Here is a 27406-nt window from a genome sequence, read left to right as displayed (position 1 = left end):
TCAATAGAAAGTTTCAAAAACACCAGAAATAAGGAAACCTGGGTACGGAATAACCACAAAGAACATCCATCAAGCAATTCTGAGAGTTGTTAAATAAAAGCATGTCACTGGGGGAACGCTCTAGGAAGCAGAGTGAAGGATCAATAAAACAATTCAAAAACCTAATTTTAAAAAGTCATACGTCGTTTTTCCAGTTCAAACTAGAAATCTCAACGAACTGCTTTTTCTCTCATGGTTTCAGGCCCTTCCCCTTGCTCCTGGAACCACACTCCAATGTATCCCCTGCCTCCCGTTATCGGTGATTTCAAAGGGTGAGGTTTCTGTGATGAGAACTCGAGAGCCATCCCATCAATCCCTCCCCATGTCTATCCTCTAACCAGGTCTAGCCACCAAACCCCAGCGTAATGAAAGGAATGCCTTCTTTTTCCTGCATGCTTAAGCTTTGAGCGCATTAAGAATATTCCGCGTGGACTCCTGAAAAAACTTCCTTCACAGTTATCTGTGCTTCTTAGCGGATGAGCCAACAACTTCACAAAGCAGCCAAAGTGACTTCGATTTGAACCAAGTGAGGCCGGGCCCATCATCAAACCGTGGAATGCACGCCTCTGTATTCTGCATAAAAATGCACCACTAGCCTTACCTTGAAGGGTGTTACTAAGGCCATTTTATTGGAATCATCATTTTCTTTTCTTCCACAGTCTCCCTACAATAAGAATGACTCATTCATATATTGCTCCAACACTTTATGTGAAGCTTTTAGTTTTTCAATTTTTGTTAAGACTTCACTTTTTTTTTTAAAGAGCAGTTTTAGGTTCACAGCAAACCAAGAAGGAATGGAGATTTCCCATAGGCCTCTGCTCCCACGCATGCATAGCCTCCCCTATTACCAACATCTCCTACCGGGATGGTCCATTTGTTAAGAGTTGATGAACCTACATGGCCACGTCATTATCATCCAAAGGCCAATGTTTAGCATAGAGTTCATTCTTGGTGTTTTATATTCTATGGGTTTGAACAGAGGCATCCATCAACATAGTATACTAGAAAGTAATTTCACGGCCCTAAAAATCCTCTGAGCTCTACCTATTTATCTGACCTTCGCCTTAACCTATGAAAACTACTTTTCTTACTGTCTCCATAGTTTTGCCTTTTCTAGAACATCCTATAGTTAGAAGCCTACAGTATGAAGGCTTTTCAGACTGCCTTCTTTCACTTAGTAATAATGCATTTAAGTTTCTTACAAATTTCTTCATGGCTTGAAAGCTCGTTTCATGTTAGCACTTAATATCCCATTGTCTGGATGGGCCACAGTTTATCTACCTACTCACCTACTGAAGGACAGCTCTGTTGCTTCCAAGTTTTGGCAAATATGACTAAACATCAGTGAAGATTATTTTAAACAAAAATATTCATTTAATGCATCTAATATAAATCTGCATTTATCATATACATAATTTATAAATTGTTACACTGTTAATATATTAAGAGATATTACTTCATCCTTCATTTTTATGGCTATTTTCACTTCTGTGCCACAGGTGTCAATAAATACATGGATTGTTTCTAAACCATCCATATGATTTTCTACTATGAACTGCCATCACATTTCCAATGCAATAGATATAGGTCTGAGAGTTTGGAATTTGGCTTCTATAGTCTTCCCCAAACAGATTTCTCTTGAATTCTCGTTTTCAAAAAACCCTTAAAACTTTACTCATTTTAGCAAGTTTTTTTAAAAACTGGGGAAAAGCATGCTTCAATCAACTAGTACACTCAAAATAAAACTGTAAGAAATTCCACTTAGGCTGTGTCCTGTGACATCATGCACTAAAGATTAGGAGGAGGAATAATTAAGAGAACAAAGCCCATTCCATCCTGCAAAAGGCTAGCAAACTCTGTCTCATCAATGTGATGAAACTATAAACATGGTTCCTTCCAGAAAAGAAGACTAAAAGAATATGGCCCGTCTTGGAACATTGGAACAAGCCAGAACTCAATGATCTAGTGCTTAACCACTAATGTAGGCCAGGTACCTGTCAGTTGTCATGTTTCAAATATTTAGCAATTGGAAGAGAGGGACAGTTAGAACTGACTCTGACTACAAATACCAGTACAGCCACAAGGATGCATAATGGCTGAACATCAGCGTTGCTGGAGGTAATGAGAAATCTAGTAATGGAGGCAGAACATGGCATCGAAAGAGTCTGATAACAGGTAAAAACCACCATGGAGATCCATGAAAGAACAACAGTTACATGTTAGCGAACAGGTATGTTCCACAAAGTCTAAGAACAGGAAGTACACGGACATGCGATAAGGGAGGTGTATCTCATCATGAAAAAGGTACATCGGCAGAACTTGATTCTCTTTGGGTCCTAATAGTTGTTTTTGGATGAGAACTTCATTCTCTTGAGGAGCAAAGCAGAGCCCCATATTTAAAGGAAACACTTACCAAAGAGTTTGTTTGACAAGGCAAGGCTCTGGAAGGAAGAAGTACCAAGAAGTAGAGGTGGAGGCTTTGACCTCCATTCTTTGACAAAAGAAGGAGTAGCGGCCCAGACACTAGAAATGAACAAAGTCAGGCCAAAGCTTGTAGTGAGGCTAGGCCGATGTTGAGTTGAATGTACTAGTAAACCAGGGCTCTCCAAAACTCACTATCTTTGCATAGGATAGGACTAAGGGCCTGTAATAAGAGAGCTTTTATGTTCTTTTTTAAAAGATTTATTTGAGAGAGAGCAAGTATGCAGCATGGAGGAGGGGCAGAGGGAGACGGAGAGAGAGACTCAAGCAGACTCCATGCTAAGAGCAGAGTCTGAGCGGGGCTTGATCTCATGATCCTGGGATCATGACCTGTACTAAAATCATGATTTGGATGCTTAACCGACTATACCACCCAGGCACCCCAAGAAGGAGTTTAGACACAACTACAACAGAAGGTACAAACAGGGGAAGGTTATGACACCCATGTTTATGAAACAGCGGATCTGAAACTTGTCACAGATGTTACACTGTCTTTTTTTTTTTTTTTAAGATTTTATTTATTTATTTGAGTGGGGGAGAGGGAGAGAGAGAGAGAGAGGGAGAGAGCAAGAGCAGGGGGAGAGAGAAGCAGGTTCCCCACTGAGCAAGGAGCCGGATGTGGGACTCGATCCCAGGACCCTGGGATCATGACCTGAGCCAAACAAAGGTAGACACTTAACCAGCTGGGCCACCCAGGTGCCCCTATACTTTCCTTTTTGAATACTCTTAGACACCTATGAATATTATGACCATTCATCTTAGATTTTTCCATCTTGAATTTTCTATCTCATTAGTAAATTATATGCCTTATTCTAATACTTACCAATACAAAATTTTCAAACCATGAAACTAAATACTTAATTAATTATAGAATCAGTTACACTTCTCACACACAAATTAAGTATCAAGACGCCTGGGTGGCTCAGTCAGTTAAGTCCCTGGCTGCGGCTCAGGTCATAATCCCAGGTCCTGAGATCAAGTCCCACATCGAACTCCTTGCTCGGCGGGGAGCCTACTTCTCCCACTGCCTGCTGCTTCCCCTGCTGTGTGCTCACTCACACACTCTCACTCCTTCTGACAAATAAATAAAATCTTGAAAAAAAATAGAAAGAAAAGAAAGTATCTGTGTCAAATGAGGTAAAACTAGCGAATCTGTGTATTTCCTAAATGGATAAAGCAGACCCACGATTCTTAAATTCAATGATGTCTGCAGCTAGGAACTCTAAATTCAGGGACATCACAGAGTTCACACTATTCACTTAGCACAATGAGTTGGCTTCTTTGTCTAGGCTTCATTTCCCAAAGCAGACAGATTTCTCTGAGGGATGAGAGAGTATTTTGGCAATAAGCAATAAGTGATTCTTTTACACTGTGATCAATTTTATCTCTCAATGGTTCCATCTCTGAAATTAATGTCACTGAGAACATAAATTACCCTACCAAATTCATGTGTAGAAACTTAGTTAAAAATCTCCTTCACCTCCCATCTCTATTGTTCCCAGCTCTTAAATATTTCTCATAGCCATGATTAAATGAGTTCCTATTTCGTGAAGCACTCAGAAGTGTACCTACTCATGTAGTAGGCATTATATACATGTTTGCTGAAAAAAAAAAAAAAAAAGACATTTCTTCATTTGTTCAACCTTCCTTTCACGTCTGATCTGCAGCAGTCACATCCTAACTCCTTCCCGTACACAGTACCTCCCTCTCTCTCCCTACCCCCACCGCCATTCCATGAAAAACATTAGTCTGATGAGATCATCCCAACCACTGTCACGGAGTCCATCAATGGTTCTCCAAATCCATAGTTAAGTCTTCAAGACACGCTCTGGCCACGGTCTACCTTTCCAGCTCATTCCCATGCTTCTCTGCTCCAGCCAGATTGGTCCTGTGTCCTCTACCGTCCACCATGTCATATCCCTTCTGCCCACCCATCCTTCCTCCAAACTGTTAATTCTGAAGTATCACTAGAGATCGGGGATGACTTTCCATTGAAACATGAAGAATTAAAGGATGTTAGCTAGAGAATTTGGTGTGTAATGTACAATGGTAACTAAACTCTATTGAAAATATTAGATTAACAGTATTGTGTTGTATTTTTTAAAGTTACTAGAAGAGTAGGCTTTAAAAGTTTTCATCACAAGGAAAAAAAATTCTCCCATGTGAAGTGATGGATGTTGATCTCATTGTGGTAATTATTTTGCAATGTATATATATATTAAATCATTATATTATATGCCTTAAACTTAGACAATGTTATTTGTCAAATGCATCTCAATACAACTTGGGTGGGAGGAGTTTGGATATTTGGGGGGTGTTCTTACTGCTCTTAAACTTATATGAACACCAATTTACTCTTCTATTAAAAAAACAGCAATTTATCTACCAACGAATGGATCAACAAAATGTGGTATATCCATACAATGGGATATCATTCAGTCATAAAAAGTAATGAAAAAAACTGATGCATGCTACAAATAGATGAGCCTTGGAAATATGGAAAGTGAAAGAAGATAGTCACAAAACGACACCCATTAGGATTCCATTTACACAAAATGTCCAGAAGAGCCAAATCCATAGAGACGGACAGTAAATTAATGAGTATGAGGTTTCTTTTAGGGATCACAAATGTACTACAACTAGAGAGTGGTGATGGTTGTACAACTTAGTTAACATACTAAAAACTACTGGATGATAAACTTTAAAAGGATGACATTATAGTATGTGAATTATAGATATCTTACATATCATAAACCCAATATTTTTTAAATGGCAATAATAGTTTGCTCCATCAAATTTTCAAGATGCTTATGTGAGATAGAATAAATGTATGTACACATAATTTGACTATATATGCACACACACACACGATATATGTGCTCACAGTTACTTCAATACATGGTAAGTAGTATTATTTCAATCAAGTGACACAAATTTTAACTGAAGTTTAGATAAATGCATAATTGTGCCTTTGGGGCTGACATTTACTATTTTTGCAATCCAGGAAAAACATCTCTGAGCGTTAAAAACTCTGTGAACTTTGCTCATTGTGCAAAAACCCAAGTAATTTACGCAGATTGTTTAACATACCATACCTTATTCATATTATAATTTATAAAAATTGTGGTTAAAAATGAGTCCGTATCTCCTCTATGTCTGTGATAACTGAACTTTTGGAAACACTAGCTGTCGTAAAATTATGAATGCAAAATAAATCTTATAAATATGTTTACAAGAGGTATTATATTGATAATGTGTGTGTGACCATAATTAACACTGCAGATGTGTAACTGAATATACCTCAGGACTGAATCTTGCATTGTCTTATCAATTTTAGGGAACTAAGCCAATCTTTTAATGATAACATCTTCACTACACAGCTGGTTTAACAGAATGTTCCTGATTCAGTTTTTAAAAGAAGTAATGCCTAAAACTGTTGGCACAAAGACAAAATCCTGAATTTAGGCCATATGAATGTCACTTCATTGTTGTTACTGAAAGAAATAAGCTCGACTATAATCAAACTTCAGCAGCACTGTATCAACATTCTGCCAGCTAAGCAGGCCTTGAAACCAGAGGGCCTCTCACGATTAATATAAAACGTAGCATTTAACAATAATACAAATCATGGGAAACGCATCTTGTAAATGTGAAACACTATCATTTAATGATCAAGAATTATAACTTGCTATTAAGTTATGTTTAATGACAAAAATTTAATTTTTCTTTAAGGAGGGTAGGGGCAACATTTGAAATATACAGTTTACTTAATGGGAAAATTATTTGCCATTTCTTTGTTGTTTTTTTTAACACAAAAGCTATTAATAAATTGTTTTTTTCTCTACTCTTCCTAGGAAATTCACTAAACAGAATTGAGTGAAATGCTGAATTTTATTTTTAATTCACTAACGTCTCATTTTATAAATTCCTGCTTCAGGAACTATTCCCCTTAGAGACCTCACTAGTATAATAATAAACACATAGTAGAAGAGGGAGCATATATTTATCCTCCTTTTTCCCATTATTAATCCAATCCAACAAAAATGACTTCGTCTCCAAGCTTGCTCTTAGCTGCCTACACAGTTACAAGAACTTAACTAAGAGTTCAGTATACAAAGATGTATTAACTTTGCAAAGAACGAAAAAGACAATCTGCCTCTGGGAGCTTACACTGAAGTGGGAGAGAAAGCCATGAATGAAGTGATAATAAGCATGATTCCATGATGTTTAAGTGAAGAAAAGGATGGGTCTTCAAAGATGGAGAATTCACTGGGAAGCAGGCCTAAGGGCGGAAGGGACAAGGTGGGTGGTGGGGACAAGGGGGGCGCACTCCAGGCAAAGGTAGCAGCAGATACAAGGCACAAATACAGCAGGAACTGGGCAAGCCCAGCGACAGGAGACACAGAATGAGAAGGGGCTCATCCCCCAGGTGATAAAAAAAGACTGTGAAGGAGGGGAGAGACTTTAAGAATGGGCTTTTAGAAGGAGCCCTTGGCAGCACCGTGGAAGGGGCTAAGAGAACAAAAAGGAAGCTATGACAGTATTCTAGATGATAAGGAAGAGAGGCCTGAACTAATTTAAGTGGCTCTGGCAAGAGAAGGCAGGAGAGTCTAAGGAAATTGTGCAAGACACATCTTGGTAAGTGGATGAAAGGCATGGAGGGTAGGTGGTGTACGGGTGAGAGGGTTGTGGACCCAAACCTGCCTCTGGCTCAGGGAAACTGTGGGTGGCAGTGCTGTCTACCACGAGGGGGTGTCCCCTGTGGTCCAACAGGATTCCTTCGGTCTCGTACCCCCCATTCTTTTCACGTCTAACAGTCACGTGGTAAGATATGATACATACACAAGTGCGCTCACTGAACTTCCTTACTGTTAACTTTCTGTGCATATTAGCACTCTAAGCTAGAAGCTCCTTTTGAGCAAAGATCACGTCCATTTATTACAGTATAGTATATGCTCAGTCAATATTGGCCAATGCAAGTGCTGGATTTTTAACACAGCCCTCGGCAGAGACAGATAACTGCTGTCCTTTTCTGGGGTCTTAAACGTATTTTAATCTTCTCTCTCTTCTTTTTAAATACAATAGGGCTAAGGGGAGATTTTTAAAAGACCATCTGCAGATAACTGGTAAAAGAAAAATATTCTCCCACTTTCCAGGGCTAGAACAGACCTAGTGGGGGCCTCAGTGAACAGTGAGACTTTGTGTTGTCTTCTCAATATTAACCTACTGCTTTACAACTTTAAGAACACCTTCAGGAGATATGTACCATGAACGGCCAAGGGCAAAGGGATGCCCACAACCTGAATCATTATATTACTAACAGCTAACAGCAAAGGTTTTACAAACATCTGTTTCGGGTTCACTTTTGGATTCAGGGGACGTGATTACATGAGATTTGGCGGTGGCTGGTTACACGGTTCAGGCAATGACATGAAGAAATGTTTAAATGGTCACAAAACAAAATAACCACATAATTCAAAAATATCTAAGCGAACTGAGTTTTTACAAGACAAGCTGCTGTGATATAATCTAAGCCACTGTTCCTACAGAAGAACCCATTAATTATAGCTTCCTTCTCACTATAAAACTGTCTTACTATTTTTAAAAAAGTACATGGTAAGGATGGGGGAAGGAGGGTAAAGGAGGAAAGAAAGATTAGAAACTACAGTCTGTTTTAGTAAAAATGCATTCTTGTATTCCCCTTTTCAGTAGTAAAAGTATTTAATTTAAATTAGTAATTATAATTCAGTTATAATTCTCCCAATATTTTAATTCACTTAGAAACTTTCCTAGAACTAAGATAACTTTCTGCCATCTGGCACAACAATATCTCCATATGGAAGAATTCCTTACAGATCAAAAATAAAAGAAATACGGAGATTGTAAATGCAGTCTATTTGGCAAAATACAAATCTCCTCAAATTATACTCCATAAGGCTTTACCTTCAGAGGTTTTCTCCCCCTATGTCAACATTTTGCCGTCTGTATTATTTGCTTACAAAACAAAACTACACTAAATAAATATTTTGGTAAGGAGTTAACCAGAAAAAATTAAATACAGTCTTTCATCTTTTATTCATCAGTTTGCTCGGGCACCAGAAGCACAGTTGGGAGCAGGAACAAATGGGTTCTAATTCCAGCTCTTTGCCACTGTATGACCTTGGAAGAGTCATATTTTCTACATTTCAGTTTTCTTTGGGCGAAACAGACATTACAACAGAATCTTTGCTTGATGACTTCATTAGTTGGGTATCATATTATTAAGGTAATTTTGACCAAAAAGGAAAAAAAAAACCGGCTATGGTAATAAATCATTGCTATAAGGTCTTCAGAGAAAAGTACCACTGGAAAAAACTAGAAATACTGAACAAAATCAGTATTTCTGCCAAACCTATGTATTAGGAAGGGAATTACAAACAAAATCGTAACTCAGTGATGTTAGTTTTATTGATCTACCTAAACTTTGAACATTCTTTTGCAGAAAATTCACTATATACATGAAAATTACTCACTAACTTCAATTATAGGAACAAGGGAAAGTTATGATCATTATATCAAATCGTCTGACGCTTTCGGATAGCTGATGTGGCTTCAATCAAACATCCTGTGCTAACAAAACTGGAATAGTACTGGGATCCGAGGACCCTGCAAAGATCAGAGGCTATCTGTCATTTCCCACCCTGTGCTTGGCCAATTGAGAGAAACTTTGCCAGAATGATACAGATCACCAAGAAAACCAACGCTGGTAAATTTCAGCCTCAGACTCTTTAACTGCCGGTATTACAACTGCCCAGCATGTGCACGTCCAGATTTTCGATACGTCTCCCTGACTGCCATCCAAGAAAATACTCCTCGTGTTATTTTCAACAGCTTTTCTTGCGTTTGGACTGGTCTAAAGAATTAGCATGCAAGGAAGGGCCATGATCATACATCAGCATTTCTCCCATTTAGGAATATTTATACTTACAGCTGCTGCTCCAGGACTTTAACAAGGACTTTATGCTAATTTCAAAAAGCACAGAATCCTGTAGGCTCAACATTGTGTCTCAACTGGGCTACAGCAGCAGGAACGGCCCCAGCAGCGGCGGCGGCAGCAGCAGCAGCAGCAGCAGCAGCCGCGGATGTGCTGATCTCTCTCCCCAAGCCGCTGTCCCTTCTCTCGCAGGCAGCGGAGTTCTGGCCCACAGTGCTTTGGCTTCATTACCATGCAGTCTCGCAGTGACGCACGACTATAGTGGAAAGGCTGCTGAATGCAGATGAACTCGCCCGTTGAATAAAAGCTTACGAGTTTATTACAACTGGCCTGAAGGACAGCGTCACCTTTCTTGAGGTGGCCATACATGTGGCCCCAATGATCTTCTCCGCTTCTGTTCCTGTTTGCCGTTCTGAGGAGCTGTGTCTCCCGCTGCCTCCAGTGGAGGCAGTCACTACTGACTGCTAGTAAACAGACAAGGGAGGCCAACTTTTCTCACTAAGGGCCTTTGGGATCAAAACAAATTCAGGTCTAGCAGAAAGTCTTTAAATCACTTCCTATAACAGCCGACCAAAAGGAAGAAGAAGAAGAAGAAGAAAAAAAAAAAGGGATCGGTGGTATTTATCCCACTGCAACATCAGTTTTCTCTAGGTGATTTTAGGAGAACATTCTCTCCACCCCCAGGCAGTAAGCAGTGACTTTCTCAGCAGGCTAATAGTACAGAGTCCACTGCCTCGCTTAACCCACCAGAGAGAACGCAGGCTAATGGGATGAAAAGATCATGTAATGAACGCTGTGGCCGAGCCCCCATCAGCCTTCTAAACTGCTCAGCTCAGGACAAAGTTTCCTCTGCTGCATGCAACTTATTCAGAAGAGGGAACTCTATTATAATAATGGGATTATTTCATAACATAGGGCCTTCTATTCTTAATAGAGCGCATAATTCCCCCTAGGAAATCTCATAGTCGGAATATCAATGAATAGCGAGAGATCTTCTGGTCAAATAAAATGCACATTTTAAAAACTGTATTCCATAGGAACCGTTTTGAAACTGGAAACTGACACTGTTCGAAGCCTATCTGCTCTTCAAAAGAGTAGGAAAATTCCCTAATCAAACCCAACAAATTTTTTGTTACTGTTAGAAGAAAAAGGTCTGGACCCGATAATTAGCTCACTGTGATACTGAAGGTGAAGAGAGCATGTGGTTTTCCATATGTGGCAACACATTTTAATTGACCCATTTATGCTACCGTATCCTTTAAATACCACAAGGAATAAGTAAATTCAGTGATCAAAGAATAACTGAATAAATTTATTCAGAGCCAAACGGCTAGGCACTCTATTCATAGCTGAAAGAACATCCTTCCATATACTAAGGGAAAAAGATAATCCTACCCATTAAGAAACAGTCGGAGGTAACAGTAGTGTTGGGAATTTCATTTGAAGCTTGTGCTTCTTCAGAGGAGTTCAAGAAATACGGAGCTAAGTCTGGGCCATTCCTACTCCTGAACAGGCCCCAAACCTAAATTTAAACCAGGGCTGCAAAGGCTAATCAAACAGACCCCCGGGGACCAAAACACATTGTCTGGGTGCACCATCTTGATCAGAGACCTCAGTAAAGAGCAGGGCTCCCCCTGGCCAAATGAAACACAAATGACTCAGTGTCGCATGAATAAAGGGCATTCCGCAGTCCAAAAGCTCGACCTCCTACATTCCATTCTTATACATTAACAATGCATATTAACAAACAAAGGGCTCTGAGTGGTACACAAAACCAGTTTTTCTCTTTAATTAAAGTAGTCCCTAAAGTGGTTTGACAATACAATCCTCTTTTCATTGAACAACTATGATCAGATTCAGGGAATAAGCTGATCTAGACCCAAGCAAACTATGCTATTAAACACCAAGACTCAGAACTGAACCATGTCAGCAAGCAGACAAGTTAGGGGGCGTGTACCCAGATTATTTTGCCCTATTTTTTCTACCCCTGTTGAGCTAAGCCTGCTAGCCTCATCAGTCTTAAAAGCTACTCAACACTATTTGGCTAGAATGGCCCACCAAAGTAATTAAAATTCATTTCTAGTAAACCTTTAAAAAACTGTAACTAGCTAAATGAACTGTATATAACTATAACTATAGTTATATATGAATTATAACTAGCAAAATGAACATGTTACAGAACATGAGAGTATGAGAACTTTTTTGAGAGTGGGGGGTAGAGGTTAAATAATGGGCGAGTCTCTCACAACCTTAAAAGAAAGCATTTTCTTCTGCCTAACTTTTGTCTACATTGATCTAAAAGAATATATCAGTTTCTATTATATCTAATCAGTCTGTTACTCTGTATATATAGGCAAAGCAAATCTACAGCTTCTCTGGGACACAGATGTATAAAATCAATTTCCGGGCTTATTTTGGAAGCTCTACTTGACATCAGGATTTCCTTATAGACATTAGCCCACTTGTTTGGGCAGAGCCTGGGCTCTGAACTTTATTCTGAAATGCAAATAATAAGTCATATTACTACTCCAAATATTAATGATAAATTAAACAATGTTTAATGGAATAAGTATTTCCTTTCTAACCCTTCCCAAAATGTTATCACCCAAATCACTCAAGTATTAATCAGAGGAACTACATATCCACCCACAATTACATATGGGCCCAACAACCCTTTTAGAAGACTAGGGTAGCAGAGACCTACAGTATTCTGAATGCTTTCTCAATCCCTCAATTACTAGTCATTATTTTCATATTACACAGATAATAATACTCCCACCTTTCTTCAAGTGAGTTCTCTATTTTTAATCTATAGATTAATCACAGAAATACATACCCTAGGGCTTAATGCAGGCTTGCCAAAGACCAGTCAAAATATCAGTCCTCGATTTGACTCTTTCTATAACTTCAGAATTCTCCAAGTTGTATCATACATATATATTTTTCAGTATCCTCACCATGGGAAAATAGTCATAGATATCATTTCTCAATGGCATATCCTTGGCAAAACAGAAAAGTCTGTTTTGGATCACTTCCTTTAACTCTACTCCTTTCCACCATTTAGGTTATATTAAAGAATGCTTTTAAAAGATGAGACTTTAGGGGCACCTGGGTGGCTCAGTGGGTTAAAGCCTCTGCCTTTGGCTCAGGTCATGATCCCAGGGTCCTGGGATCGAGCCCCACATCAGGCTCTCTGCTCAGCAGGGAGCCTGCTTCCTCCTCTTTCTCTGTCTGCCTCTCTGCCTACTTGTGATCTCTGTCAAATAAATAAAATCTTTTTTTAAAAAAATGAGACTTTAAAAATAAAAATAAGATTTAGAATATTTTTAAGAATTTCACAATTTCAATATTACCAGCCTCTTGGCCTGGGCCAGATAACAGAAAGCATTATGTACAAAAGATGACCACGGCAGTTCTCTTGCCCTCAAGGAGTTAGAAAGTAGGTTTCCCTCTTCCTTTTAATCAATTTCCATTTAATTCTATGCCCTTTCCACTGGCATTTTAAGGATTCATGGAATTAGTTACTTGCTTAACATGTCTAAGTAGAAGGAAGATAGAGGTACACTCTAATACACTAAAAGAATGTGTACCAGGAAAAAAATCTCAATAAATCCTTCAGAAATGCTCCATTTAAATATAGGATCTGAACAAAATGTTCCCCAATATATAATGGAGTTTGGATGTAATAGAAACTATCATATAATTCACTGAAATTTATCTATAAGGAAATAAAAGTCTTCAATTATTAACATCCTTAAAAAAGGTACAAAATATAAGCATTATCCATTATATTGACTTTTTTTTAAGATTTTATTTATTTACTTGACAGAGAGAGAGAGAACACAAGCAGGGGGAGCAGCAGGCAGAGGCAGAGAGAGAAGCAGGCTCCTGGCCTAGCAGGGAGCCCAGTGTGGGACTCGATCCCAGGACCCTGTGATCACAACCCGAGCCGAAGGCAGTCGCCCAACCAACTGAGCCACCCAGGCATCCCTATATTGATACTTTTTAAAATACCTCAGAAATTATTAAATTGGTAATCCAAAACAATTATAATATGATAAAACCCAGAAACTTGGCAAGTTTTTCTATATAAAATGTCAACTACCCTATCACTCCTAGAGCCTTCTAGAGCCCCACAAATTTCAGCCTCTTCAAAAAGTCCTTATCTTTCCTGGAGTTTAAAAAAGAGATTGGAAGGCTTTAGGTATAGAAGGAAAGAGTCTCTCAGGTCTGCTAGGTAATTAATACTATACATGAAATACAAAGAAGAAAACAGGGTGGGGGGTGGGGGAAATAGGTGATGGGGATTAAGGAGTGAACTTGTGATGAGCACCAGGTGTTGTATGGAAGTGCTGAATCACTCTATTGTACACCTGAAACTAATATAATGACACTGTATGTTAACTATACTCCAATTTAAAATAAAAATTTAAAAAAATAAAATTTGAAAAAAAAAAGAAAAAAATGGTTATAAAATTTCTTCAGAGTTTTCTCTGGATTCTTATTAAGTAATGCAACAAAATATGTTAAGAGTAATTATCTATAATGATGTCAGTAATTAACATTTGCTTCTTAGTGCACTTACTTTTCTACTTACTTCTTATATATTTTCCAAACTTTCCACAATGAATTTAACATTTTTTTTTTAAAGATTTTATTTATTTATTTATTTATTTGACAGAGATCACAAGTAGGCAGAGAGGCAGGCAGAGACAGAGAGGGAAGCAGGCTCCCCGCTGAGCAGAGAGCCCGATGTGGGGCTAGATCCCAGGACCCCCAGATCATGACCGGAGCTGAAGGCAGAGGCTTTAACCCACTGAGCCACCCAGGCACCCCTGAATTTAACATTTTAAAACTTCACTACAAAAAGGGAGAAGGGCTCCCTGGGTAAATGGCGGATTCCTAAAGCCAGAGAATGCAAATGATAAGCCTAGAATATCTTTCATAGGGTCAGAAAGTAGGAAAGGGCTCAAAACACAAAATAATGTGGGTATATCAAGAGGATATGGGAGCCCACTGAAAGAGCTGCCAAGAGCCAAAGCTGTAGCAATTTGAACAACAAAATAAACAATGTAGTTTTGGAATAGAATCCCAAGTATAAAATAAATATCCATGAGCCTACACGGATATAAATAAATGATTAAATAAATAGTAAATAACTAAGAGAGAAGAGACAAAGCTCACATTGTACAGAAAAGAGTTAATCTAGCAGGTCTGTTATCCTTTGAAATGTCTGCTTACGAGACTGGCTGGTAGCTACCATCTAAGAACTTCGATTTTCAGAGGGCCCCACCATTCCCAGAACTAAAAAGCATGGCTCACTAAGCCTAAACTGTTGGTACGAACAGTATGGTTTATGCTAGACATCTGCTGTCACTCAGAGTCTGAAACTTGGGGATGTGCCATGCAGGGGATGCCTGTGTGACCAGCTCCAATAAAAATCCTGGGCGCTGAGTCTCTAATGAATTTCTCTGACTGGTAACATGTCACCTGGATGTCACAGCTCACTGCTGGGAAATCAACTCCCTCCTCTCTAATGCTACTGGAAGAAATTCTGGAAGCTGGCACCTGGTTTCCCCTGGATTTTGCCCCGCATGCCTTTTTATTTGCTAATTTTGTGTAGTACCCTTATGTTATAATAAATCATAGCTGTGAGTACAACTACATGCTGTGCCCTGTGAGTCCTTTGAGTAGATCCTTAACTCTGAGAATGGTTTCATGGACCTCTGAGACATATTTAGAAGAATTCCAAATAATTTATGTAGATAATTCACTCTCAAGAAAAAGGAGCCTTACTCTCAACCCTTAAAAGCGTAAGCTATATACTTGGTGGCTTCCTTCCAAAGGTACAATATAGACAGCAGGAAGAAAAGAGTAATTTTATTGTTAGAGAAACCTATCTCAGCCAGGAGATCAAGGTTAACATCATCTGTGATAAGAGTACATGCTCTTGATGATTATGATGAAAATGGCATTTTACCTCTGTGTTCTTCCTACTAAAAAGCCATCACCTCTGTCTAACTATGAAAAAAAAAAAAATTACACAGACCTAAACTGAAGAGTGTACAAATTGCCAGACCAATACTCCTCAGCATTATCAGGGCAATCAAAAATAAGAAAAGCCTAAGAAACTATAATAGTTGAATAGCCAGGGCTTTCTGTAGATACTTCAGAAATGTAATGGGCTAAAGACAACTTTAAGCCCTCCTTAACATGGCTTCAAAGGATCCAAGAGGCCTCAAAGGATTCAGCTATCTGCAAGAACTGCCTTCCAAAACAAATAACTCTTTAAAAGAATATAACAAAATCTAGCTCTCAACAACATCAAGTTTACAATGTCCAGCATCCAAGAAAAAATTATAATTTAAAAACTTCAAAATCACTCTTAAATTATCTGTCAAGATGTTAAGAGAATATGACCCATAAAATCAGTCAACAGAAATCTAGAAATGATCGAAATGATGGAATCAGCATATGTGCTCTTTAAGAAGCTATTATAAGTAGGCTCAAGGACTTAAAGGAAAAAAATAAACACAATGAAGAGAAAATACGAGACTGACGAACTCACGAAGAGAAAACAGAAGATATAAGAAGCAGACTCCAACAGAACTTTGAAAGATTAAAAAAAAATACATGCTGTCCTTAACAATAAATTCACTAGATGGGACCAACAAAAGATTAGATTTGGGGGAAGAAAAAAGTCAGTAAATTTGGAGAAATGGAAACAGTAGCTCCAAACTGAAGTACAGATATCAAAATTAAAAAAATTAAAAAAAAGAAAGAAAGCTTAAAGCCTCAGTGACCTTTGGAGCAACATCAAACAGTACAATGTATGTGTAATTGGAATCAGAGAGGAATGAACAGAAAATACTCTTTGAAGAAATAATAAAAACTTTAAAAAATTGAGGAAGCCTACAAACCCACAAATCCCAAACTGTCATCAAACCTCAAGCAAGAACAAATATACAAAGACAAAAACAAACAACAACAACAACAAAAACCGATGCCAAGGCACACCGCAAACTGCCAATAACCAATGACAAAGAGAAAACCTAAAAAAGTCAAAGAAAATAATTTACACACAAGGAAAAAGATAAAAACCAACACAGATGTTTCGTCTGAAACTAACAAGGCTCTGTCCTGGGCACTGAGTCTCTAATGAGTTTCTCTGGTTGGTAACATTTCACCCATAATGATATCGCTGAAAAGCTTACAGCTTAAAACGGATGACCTATAATTCTATATCTAGTGAAAACAGCTTGCAAAGATATAAGTAAAACTTCCTAACACAGAAAAAAGCTGAAAGAATTGTCACGAACAGATCTGCATACAAAAAATGTTAAAGAAAGTTCTTCAGGCAGAAACAAGATCATATTGAAATGAACACTTGAATTCACACCATTAAGGAAGAATGCCAGAAATGGTACATTTGCAGGTAAAGAGACCCTTTATCTCTCATTTTAAATTTCTTTAAGTTAATTGACAGCTTAAAGCAGAAGTGGTTAACATACTGTCAGGGTTATAATATGTAAAAATAAAAAATCTGACTATGACAGTACAAAGAATAGAGGAGAGAAATAGAAGAGTTTAGGATCTTACATTATACATTAAATGTTGTTATTATTTGAAAGTAGACTGTGATAAGCCAAAATTCATTTTGTAAACTCTGGAGCAACTAGCTTAAAAAAAAAAAAAAAAAGAGTTTTTTAAAAAGCCTATAGTAGACTTACAACTAAAAAATACACAATTAGTTCAAAAGAAGGCAAAAAAGAGGGGGTAAAAACAAAACAGATGGGACAAATAGAAAATAAGAACAAGATACATTTAAGCCCAACCATGTTACCCATTATATTAGATGTAAGTTGTCTGAACACTGGAAACACCCTGCCAAGTGCTAAATAAAACAGACCTGTGTGCCCTTGGGAAGGCTAGGGTACAGTGGTACAGATTAGGAGTTTGGGGGTGGGGGAGGAAGTCCCCACATACAAACATGCAAATATACAATTACAAATTGTGACCAAGGGCTATGAAGGTAATAAAGTGGGTCTCCTGACATGAAAAACCAGATGAGGCCCTACTGAGTTAGTGTGATCAGAGATGGCCACTCTGAGGGGACAACAGCAACTCTCAAATCTGTCTGGCATGTACCTCCTAAAGAATGAATCTTTATGCTTAAACCCAAAAAGAAAAACAGATTAAAATCAAAGTAAGTCCGGGGTGCCTGGGTGGCTCAGTGGGTTAAGTGTCCACCCTCGGCTCAGGTCATGATCCCAGGGTCCTGAGATCGAGCCCCCCATCGGGCTCTCTGCAGGGAGAGTCTGCTTCTCCCTTGGGCCCTCCCTCTTCTCATGCTCTCTCTCTCATTCTCTCTTATTCTCCCTTTCTCTCTCTCAAATAAATAAAGAAAATCTTAAAAAAAAAAAGTCAAAGTAACTCTGGCTGACCAAGGATTAGGGTACCAGCGTCATGCCCACTTTTTTCCTTTCACTTACCTAAGAAAATCTGAAAAGACCCCCTGAGATATCTGGAGGGCTCCAAGAAATATTGAAATCATAGGCTGGATACTGGAGAAGAGTTCTGAGCAGAAACAAGGAGAGACAGATCCATTGATGATTAGGTGGGGAATGGGCTTCAGGAGAACACAATGGAGGTTCTCCCGAGCATACGTTGCTGAGGGGAAAGAAAAGACTAAAAAAATACATAGCATGCTTACAGTAATTAGGAAAAAAGCAATAAAGACGGGAATAAGAGAGATTCCAATTTTTCCTACTAGATACTTCTTGATATATTTGGTGACCGATAGGAGAGGGAAAAAAAAAAAAGCTCAAATAGTCAAGATTGAACCCTAGGTTTAGGTGAGTCCGTGGACTGTGCATGGAACATGGAAAAGCCAGACGTAGGTCACAGCAAGAGTATGGACTACACTGATTTGAAAGTACAGAGGAGATGTCAGGACTATAGGTAAGAAGGAGGGTACAGAGATGAAGACAAGTAGACAGACCCCACAAGCTCTCTTGCCTATCTTCTCTGCTGATGAGCGGGGGAAAAAACGAATTCATTATTTTCAAGTACTCCCTAGCCAACAATAACCAGAAATTAATGGATTCCGCTCAAGAGAAATAAAACCAAATGAAACCAACCCAACAAACAAAAAAGAGCGAGTGCAAGAGAGACAATAATTCAAATACAGCACTGTGAATGAACCAACAAAATAAAGTCAGGAGTGAAGGGAACCTGCTCCCACAATGGACCAGAATTCCATCTGTTTCTGGGTAGTAAGGTTTCAGGTTACATCCACATTAACTGCTTATTCTAGAAATGTAAATCAAGTTTCTGAAGTAATAGTTATAGCTATAAAAGGATTTCTAATAAAGATAAGTTTTACGCAAATGTCACAGATTGGGCCAAGGCATCAATATATTCACAAATTAGCAGCATAAAATCTGTAAAGAAGCATTTTTAACCACCCTCTATAATTTTGGGAGTGGTTACCTATGCAGCGATTATATTACTTTTGTATGCTGTAAGGTACAATTACTGTTACCTTCCCGACACAGGGCATTTATTAATAGACCAACTTGTTCCTAGCTTTTAAAGTTTAAGCTATTTTTATATATTTCACATATTTTAAAAAATTGCTTCCTCTGCTTAAAATGAAACCGCCCAGACCCTGTAATCATACTTTCTTTCTTGCCTTCACAAACCATACCAACTTGCTATTGTTTGGCTCAGTGCTAAGATATTATTATTTCTTGAATGAAAAAAATGTTTATGAATAGATTTAAAATTAATTCTTGAGATCCTTATCTGGACATCAGAAATTGTTTTCAACTGCCTGAAAAAATTTTGAAGACACTGTTAATAAAAACCCAGATTTAAAATTTTCTAGGGGTGCCTATCTGGCTCAGTTGGAACAGTATGCAACTCTTGAACTCCAGGTCTTGAATCTGAGCCCTGTGTTGGGAACAGAGATTGCCTGAAATAAACAGAACTTTAAAAAGTAATTTAAAAAATAAAAATAGGGTGCCTGGGTGGCTCAGTGGGTTAAGCCACTGCCTCCGGCTCAGGTCATGATCTCAGGGTCCTGGGATTGAGTCCCGCATTGGGCTCTCTGCTCAGCGGGGAACCTGCTTCCTCCTCTCTCTCTCTGTCTGCCTTCCTGCCTACTTGTGATCTCTCTCTGTCTAATAAATAAATAAAATCTTTTAAAAAATTAAAAATTAAAATTTCCATTCAAAAGGCTACTCGTTATCAGATTTGTACTTTTATTACAATACATGTAACATATATTCACTACCCCCCAAAAAACAGAATTGTTAGTACTAAGATACTGTCACTGTCATCAATATATATTATTCAGATGTATTGGAAATAAAAGGGTATTATTATATGCATTATAATCAGCCAACCCTACTGGTAAAGGATAGATAAAATTCTATAAGCTATGAACATGGTGAACACAAAATGACCAAAGCCGGACTTTTTTGAGCACAAAAGTAGGCCCTATTAATGACATGCCAGAGCAGAGACTAAACCACAACATAGCCAGGGTCTACAGAGACCTGCGGTCACTGTACCCACAAACCACCCATTACCAAGTACAGGCTCACTATTTCCTGCCAACACTAGCCCTTCTGGGTTGTTTCTGCACTGCCAGGAGCATGTAAGTTTTCAATCAACTAGAACTTTTTATCATTAAAGCCACCTTTGATACCATTCTTCATCTCACAACAGAGGGGTGAGTCAGCAAGACTGCTGTCAAGTAGAAGGGTCGAAACCAGAAGAGGAAAGAAAATGCCAATAAACTGCATAGGAAACCAAATCGACAGACAAAAACCACATGTAGCAAGCGCAATACCAGTAGGGGTAGGAAGAAAAGATGACGATCCTGTCCAGCAGAATTAGACAGGCAAGCCCAAAACACAGAAAAATATTTACGCACAGGTCACCTTACCATAAATTGTATGAAAAGGAACTTGGAAAAACCTGCTTTCATAATCTTAATATTCTTTAAAGCCTGACTCTAAACCCAGTAAAGCAGAACCCACAATTGTATAAATTCCCTAGGTCATTCTCAAGCACATTAAAGTTTAAGAAGAGCTACTTTAAAATATACTATCATTTTTATTTTAAAAAATACTATTATCTTGTTTATGCCATTTTTAGCACACAACTATACTCATTTAAAAAAACAGAGACTGGAAGGGGCACCTGGGTGGCTCAGTCGGTTAAACATCAGACTCTTAGGGCACCTGGGTGGCTCCGCTGTTAAATGCCTGCCTTCAGCTAGGGTCATGATCCCAGGGTCCTGGGTTCGAGCCCTGCATCGGGTGCCCTACTCAGAGGAAAGCCTGCTTCTCCCTCTCCTCCTCCCCCTGCTTGTGTTCCCTCTCTTGCTGTGTCTCTCTCTGTCAAATAAATAAAAACCTTTAAAAAAAAAAGAAAGAAAAAGGAAGAAAGAAAGAAAGAATCATCCAACTTTTGATCTAAGCTCAGGTCTTGATCTCCAGGTTGTGAGTTCAAGCCCCGCACTGGGCTCCATGGAGGGTGCAGAGCCTACTTAAAAAAAAAAAAAAAAAAAAGGAATAGAGATTAGAAAATTTCAGAGGCCTAAAAAATTTCCTGTATTCCTTACAAAGAACTTTTCAGAGTTTTGGGTTTTTGTTTTTTTTTTTTTTTTAAGTTTCTTTATCAAGTAGACTAGAATTATATACTGGCTTACACTTTTTTTTTTTAAGATTTTATTTATTTATTTGACAGAGAGAGAGGTTGAGATCACAAGTAGGCAGAGAGGCAGGCAGAGAGATGGGAGGAAGCAGGCTTCCTGCTGAGCAGAGAGCCCGATGCAGGGCTCGATCCTAGATCCTTGAGACCATGACCTGAGCTGAATGAAGGCAGAGGCTTAACCCACTGAGCCACCCAGGGACCCCCTGGCTTACACTTCTTGAGAATAGTATAAAAAATCATCACACAGCTTACCTAGTCATAAATCATACTTTAAAAAGCTATCAAAAATCTAAGAAAAAGGGACGCCTGCGTGGCTCAGTCAGTTAGCCCCTGCCTTTGGCTCGGGTCATGATCCCAGGGTGCAGGGATCAAGTCCTGCCTTGGGCTCCTTGCTCAGCAGGGAGCCTGCTTCTCTCTCTGCCTCTGCCTGCCTCTCTGCCTGCTTGTGTGTGTGCTCTCTCTCTCTCTCTGACAAATAAATAAATAAGTAAATAAAATCTTTTTTTAAAAATCTAAGAAAAAGAATTTAGAATTTAGTTAAGGTGACTATAATTTATATCTGTAATAATTAAGTTAATTTTGGATTGTTTCTCTTTAACAATTTAAATGAATAAATCAAATGACGCTATGTTCACTTTGCTGATACAAAATTTAGAAAAATATAATTTCAAGCCACAAGACTGATCCTCATCTTTTTTTTTTTTTTTTTTCTTATTTTATTTATTTGACAGAGAGAAATCACAACTAGGCAGAGAGGCAGGCAGAGAGAGAGGAGGAAGCAGGCTCCCTGTGGAGCAGAGAGCCCGATGTGGGGCTCGATCCCAGGACCCTGGGATCATGACCTGAGCCGAAGGCAGAGGCTTTAACCCACTGAGCCACCCAGGTGCCCCCTGATCCTCATCTTAATTGCCGTCTTTCTACAAAGAATCACCTGAGATTATCTACTTACCTTTATAGCTACTTTATTCTTTTAAATAACAAAGAAAAATGAGTAGGGTTAATAAATTCGATGATTAAAACAGACAGAGTGTGTATTCTGTTCATATACGTGGTCGGATGGAGTGAGAGAGAAGGGTGGAAGGTACAGTCAGAGTTTCATGGACAGTGAGCTCCAATGTGGAAAGACTATAAACCAAACGATTGATAAAAGCGACCATTCCAGAACTCAGGAGGGCACTAAGGGCATACAGGAAATGTAATAAAGCCAACAATTATTATCTTTAAAGAATAAACCATATGGCCTTCCACAAACAGTTGGTGAGTCACAGATTTTTTTTTCTTTTTCCTAACTGGAGAGACTTTAAAGATCACATAACATAATCCATTAAGTTTTAGATGAAACAACTGAAGGCCAGGGAGCACAAGCAACAGAGCAGGATCCCGAACTCAATCAACAAATATTTATTGAACACCTGCTAAGGATAAAGCACTATTCAGGGGGCTGTAGAAAATACGAGTAAGTATAACACTAGATGCCTTCTTCTGATGGATCCCTTCCATTCTCTGCTTCCAAGTAAGTTACCCGCAGGGACCCCTCTGACCTCAGCTAGACTCCTTTCCATATCTAGTTTAGGGCTCTGAACACTTCCGCCCACAGGCCAGAGCTGCTTCATCGGCTGTGGCTGTACAGAGTTTTACTGGAACACAGCCCCGCCCATTATCTGCATATCATCTGGCCCCTTCGCTCCAGGAAGTCAAGAAGGTTTGCTGACCTATGTTCTAGATCACTGTCTGCACGCTTTGAGGATTTTGTTTGGGGTCTCTGGTTTGTTTGTTTTCGTTGTGAAGCGACTGGAAGGTTAGTTCTGCCTCAGCAACCACGGCCTACTGAGCGACGTACTAGACGACTTTGAAGAAGCCTAATTATGGCAACTGACAGCAGCTCCCAGGAACAAGTAAAAACTTGCTCTGAGACACAGAGGACAAGAACCAAAGGAGAGAGGCCTCAAAAACCCAGCCAACATTTACTAACTGTTTCCTAAGCACCTGACATCAGGCTAAGAGCTGGGGCTCCCCACAGAAATAAGATCAACTCTGATCACAAAAAACTCACCATCGGGTGACAAGAAACAATACTTTTACATTAATGGAGTAACAGAAGCTCATGGACTAGGAGTTACATTCCTGTCACGAAGAATAATTAACTGAGGTTGAGGGTCAGGAAAAGACTGGAAGCCAAGGAAAAGGACACAGACGCAGAGACCTCAATAGTGTGTCTTGCTCCCCCCCACCCCCCCACCCCCGCCTTGTTCTGTCCCCTGTCCACCCCCCCACCCCCGCCTGCAGAGCTGCAGCTCCTGGGGGTGGTCAGGACTGGAAGCTGAGCCCGAGGCTGTCTCAATCCAAAGGCTCCTGCTTGTATGTGGGTGGAGTTAACCCTTGGCCTGTTTGCTGCTTCCTGAACTCCTTTTACAGCACACTTTATTTTTTGTTTAACTTTTCCAGTATATTCCTTTAGTTACATTTTAAACTTACATTCAGCTTTAGTCATCTGTACCTACTTTTACTGCCTTTGTTTTTAACCTCATCTTCACTGTTTCCTTAATGTCTTCTGATACAGATATTATGTATCATATTATTCACCTTTCTATGCCTTTATTATTTCAGCATATTTCCTCTAGTATTTAGTTATATATTTTTCCTTCTTTTTTTAAAAGATTTTATCTATTTGACAGCACACGCGGGGGAGCAGGAGAGGGAGAAGCAGGCTTCCTGCTGAGCACAGAGCCCTATACAGGACTCGATCCCAGGACCCCAGGATCCTGACCTGAGCTGAAGGCAGGTCAACCGACTGAGCCCAACAGACTGAGCCACTCAGGCGCCCCTATTTAGTTATATATTTTTCTTTTAAAGATTTTATTTATTGACTTGACAGAGAGAGAGGTCACAAGTAGGCGGGGGTGGGAGGGGGAAGCAGGCTCCCGGCTGAGCAGGGAGCCCAATGTAGGGCTCAGTCTCAGGACCCTGAGATCATGACCTGAGCCGAAGGCAGAGGCTTAATCCACTGAGCCACCCAGGTGCTCCAGTTATATATTTTTCTTATCTACTCTGTTTCAACTATTTTATCCTAGATATAATACCTTCAACTAAGAGGAGGAATTGTAATATTTTAACAACTACTATCATTATACCAGTACATACTGGGTCCGTATCAATTCTGTGATTAGGAAACAGCCCAGTAAATGGGGAGAGAGGGGAAGCTATTCCAGGCCCCTTAAAAAGTGAGACAGAGGAGCGCCTGGGTGGCTCAGTGGGTCAAGCCTCTGCCTTCAGCTCAGGTCATGATCCCAGAAGCCTGGGATCAAGTTCCACATTGGGCTCTCTGCTCAGCAGGGAGCCTGCTTCCCCCACCCCTTGCCCTTCTCTTTCTGTCTGTCTCTCTGCCTACTTGTGATCTCTCTCTTTCAAATAAACAAATAAAATCTTTAAAAAAAAAAAAAAAAAGTGAGACAGATGCATCTTTACTTCCGTTAAGCTTCTTGCAAGTCCTTTCTAAAGGCCAAGGAAGTAAAACTCTGACCCTAACCGAAACCATATTTAACTGTACCAACTTAAAAAAAAATAAACATGCAAGTCACTTGAGGAGACGGTCTAAAATGATCTTTCTTAAGAAGTGTTAGGCTCACTTTAAAAACAACCAAGAGAGGGGCACCTGGGTGGCTCAGTCAGTTAAGTGTCTGCCTTCAGCTCACTGAGTCCCACATGGAGCTTCTTGCTTAGCAGGGAGCTTGCTTCTCCCTCTCCCTCCGCTGCTCCTCTGCTCGTGCTCTCATTCTCTTTCTCTGACAAATAAATAAAATCTTTAAAAAACAAAAAGCAAACAAACAAACAAAAACAACCAAGAGAGGGGCACCTGGGTGGCTCAGTCAGTTAAGCATCTGCTGTCAGCTCAGGTCCTGATCTCAGGACGGGACAAAGGCCCACGTTGGACTCCCTGCTCAGCAGGGAGCCTGCTTCTCCCTCTCCTTCTGCTATTCCCCCTGCTTGTGCGTGCTCTCGCTCTCTCTGACAAATAAATAAAATCTTTAAAAATAAATAAATAATTTTTTAAAAAAATACCACCCAACCACAAGGAAGTACAAGGTCACGTTGCTGTCCTAACTTCCAGAAACCTCTGTATCTGCATCGTGCAATCATTGGCGGTGGTTATCTGGCGGAGCACACGCTGTTGACAAAGGGAGCACAAGAAAAAGTGCTGCTGTTCCAGCTCCTGTGAACTGTCACGTCGCCATAAATCACAGGCTAAAGCTTTGGAATTAGGCACAATAAAAGACCTAGATCCAAATTCCTAGAGTGTTTCCTAGTACGCAGTGATCCAGGCATAAATGCTAGTTAGACATGATTCATCTACCTCCAGGTCAAAACTCCAAAACTTTTTGTAAATAACGAAAGTCACCGTGTATTAAACCATGTGTCGATTCTGCTGCCATTTTTTATCATCTCAAAAACAATGCTACAAAAGAAGCTATCATTCAAACTGAGAGGTGAGGTTAACTGGCCGAGAGAGTTGAAGTATCCCGTTCAAGGACACGTAGCCGGTCACTGCACCAGCTCAGCTCCATCTAGATCAAAGCCCATTCTGCTCCTTTCATGGTACCCCACAGCCCCTTTGCTGTCGCTGTTGGGGGTCTTCCCGATAGCTCGTCCATGGGAATTCTCGCAGAGATGGAAAAGGCACGAACAGAATACCCAATAAGGCTTCTATGCCCTCTGATGATTACAGCCTGGGAAGTGCTCCCAAGTCTCTCTGAAGTCAGGGACGCTGCTTGATTTCATGACACTATGAAAGCCCCAATGCTTCCAATTCCACTTGTATAAGCAAGAAAAACTCCTGAGCTCCTTCACATATTTACAGCAAGTTATCATGCGGGTGAGGCCAGAAATCCCAGAGCAGACAGATTATCATTTGGAGCTCAGGTTCCTCTCAGACATTGCCTTGCCCACCATCCTTCTTACCACACTTGAATTCCAAACGATTCTCCCATCTCCTTAGGTCTGTTCTGTCTACAGGCAGAAGTGCCAGAAGAAAATCTCATACCTGTGTTCTCCCAGGACCTCCTCTAAACTCCCTACTAATGGTCCAGTCTCTGAGGAAGACTTCAAGGGCTCTTTACCCATTCCATTCCCGTCTAACAAGAAACTGGCCTGCCATACTAGTCCTCTAGCCAATATAGGTCGTATCAGACAAATGAGCTGTTCTGGAGATAACAAAACCTGACCACCAAGATCAACAGTTCTGCAAAAACAAAACTGGAAAGATCCCTTATTAAGGAAATCCAGATAAAAACAGCAACCCCTTTTCTTTACTAGCCATATATAGATAGCAGCCTTCAAATTCAGCCAAGAGGGGAGCTTGGGTGACTCAGTCCATGAAGCATCTGCTTTCGGCTCAGGTCATGATCCCAAGGTCCTGGGATGGAGCCCTACATCGGGCTCCTGCTCAGTGGGGAGCCTGCTTCTCCCTCTGATTACTCCTCCCCACCTCACCCTGGCTTGTGCTCTCTCTGACAAATAAATAAAATCTTAAAAAAAAAAAAGATAAATAAATAAAACGCAAACAAGAGGCATTTGAAATTTTATACTAAATGCTACATTCTTCTCTGTCCCTGCTAGTGAGCCGTGCTGAGTACCTCAAGAGAGGTATACCAGTACCATTTAAAAGTTTATTTTCCATCCCATGGAGTCATTAATGCTTTGTAATGAAATGGAATGGCATCCCAATGCATGCCTCTGAATTGTTTTTGTAAAAGTCACGTGAAACGGCTATTCACTTCATCAGTTTATGTAACCAGAGTGTTATAAAAATAATTATCAACTACTCATTAAAGTGAAACACAGGGCCTCAAACAGTAATGCTTTATATTGAAATTAAAGTGTTTTCCTATTGAAATATAGCTCTTAATTAAAATGAAATCACTGGGGAAAAAAGGATATGCACTTTATGGCAAAATTAAACTTGACAGATGCCCTACTCTTTAAAAAAAAAATACTTTAGGGGCACCTGGGTGGCTCAGTGGGTTAAAGCCTCTGCCTTCAACTCAGGTCATGATCCCAGGGTCCTGGGATCGAGTCCTGCATTGGGCTCTCTGCTCAGCAGGGAGTCTGCTCCCCTCTTTCTCTGCTCCCCCCTTTCTCTGCCCCCTTTCCCTCCTCCACTGCCTACTTGTGATCTCTGTCAAATAAATA

At 39.7% G+C, this 27406-nt stretch overlaps 1 protein-coding gene across 13 annotated transcripts in view; it reads right to left on the bottom strand.

Moving 5' to 3' along the window:
- FRYL (FRY like transcription coactivator) overlaps window positions 1-27406 on the bottom strand; it is a 259514-nt gene that overhangs the window by 154217 nt on the left and 77891 nt on the right. Inside the window, exon 1 of one of the 13 annotated variants that reach the window (XM_045986658.1) lies at window positions 641-659. The exons of the other annotated variants lie outside the window; for them this stretch is intronic. The gene's annotated coding sequence lies outside the window, so the exon portion shown is untranslated. Of the gene's footprint in view, window positions 1-640; window positions 660-27406 lie in introns of those variants that run through there. 13 annotated transcript variants of the gene reach the window in all.

Source organism: Meles meles, chromosome 2 (genome assembly GCF_922984935.1).
Source record: "Meles meles chromosome 2, mMelMel3.1 paternal haplotype, whole genome shotgun sequence".
NCBI lineage: Eukaryota > Metazoa > Chordata > Mammalia > Carnivora > Mustelidae > Meles > Meles meles.
The sequence above is the reverse complement of the archived record's forward strand: the minus strand, read 5'-3'. Positions and strand labels throughout refer to the sequence as shown.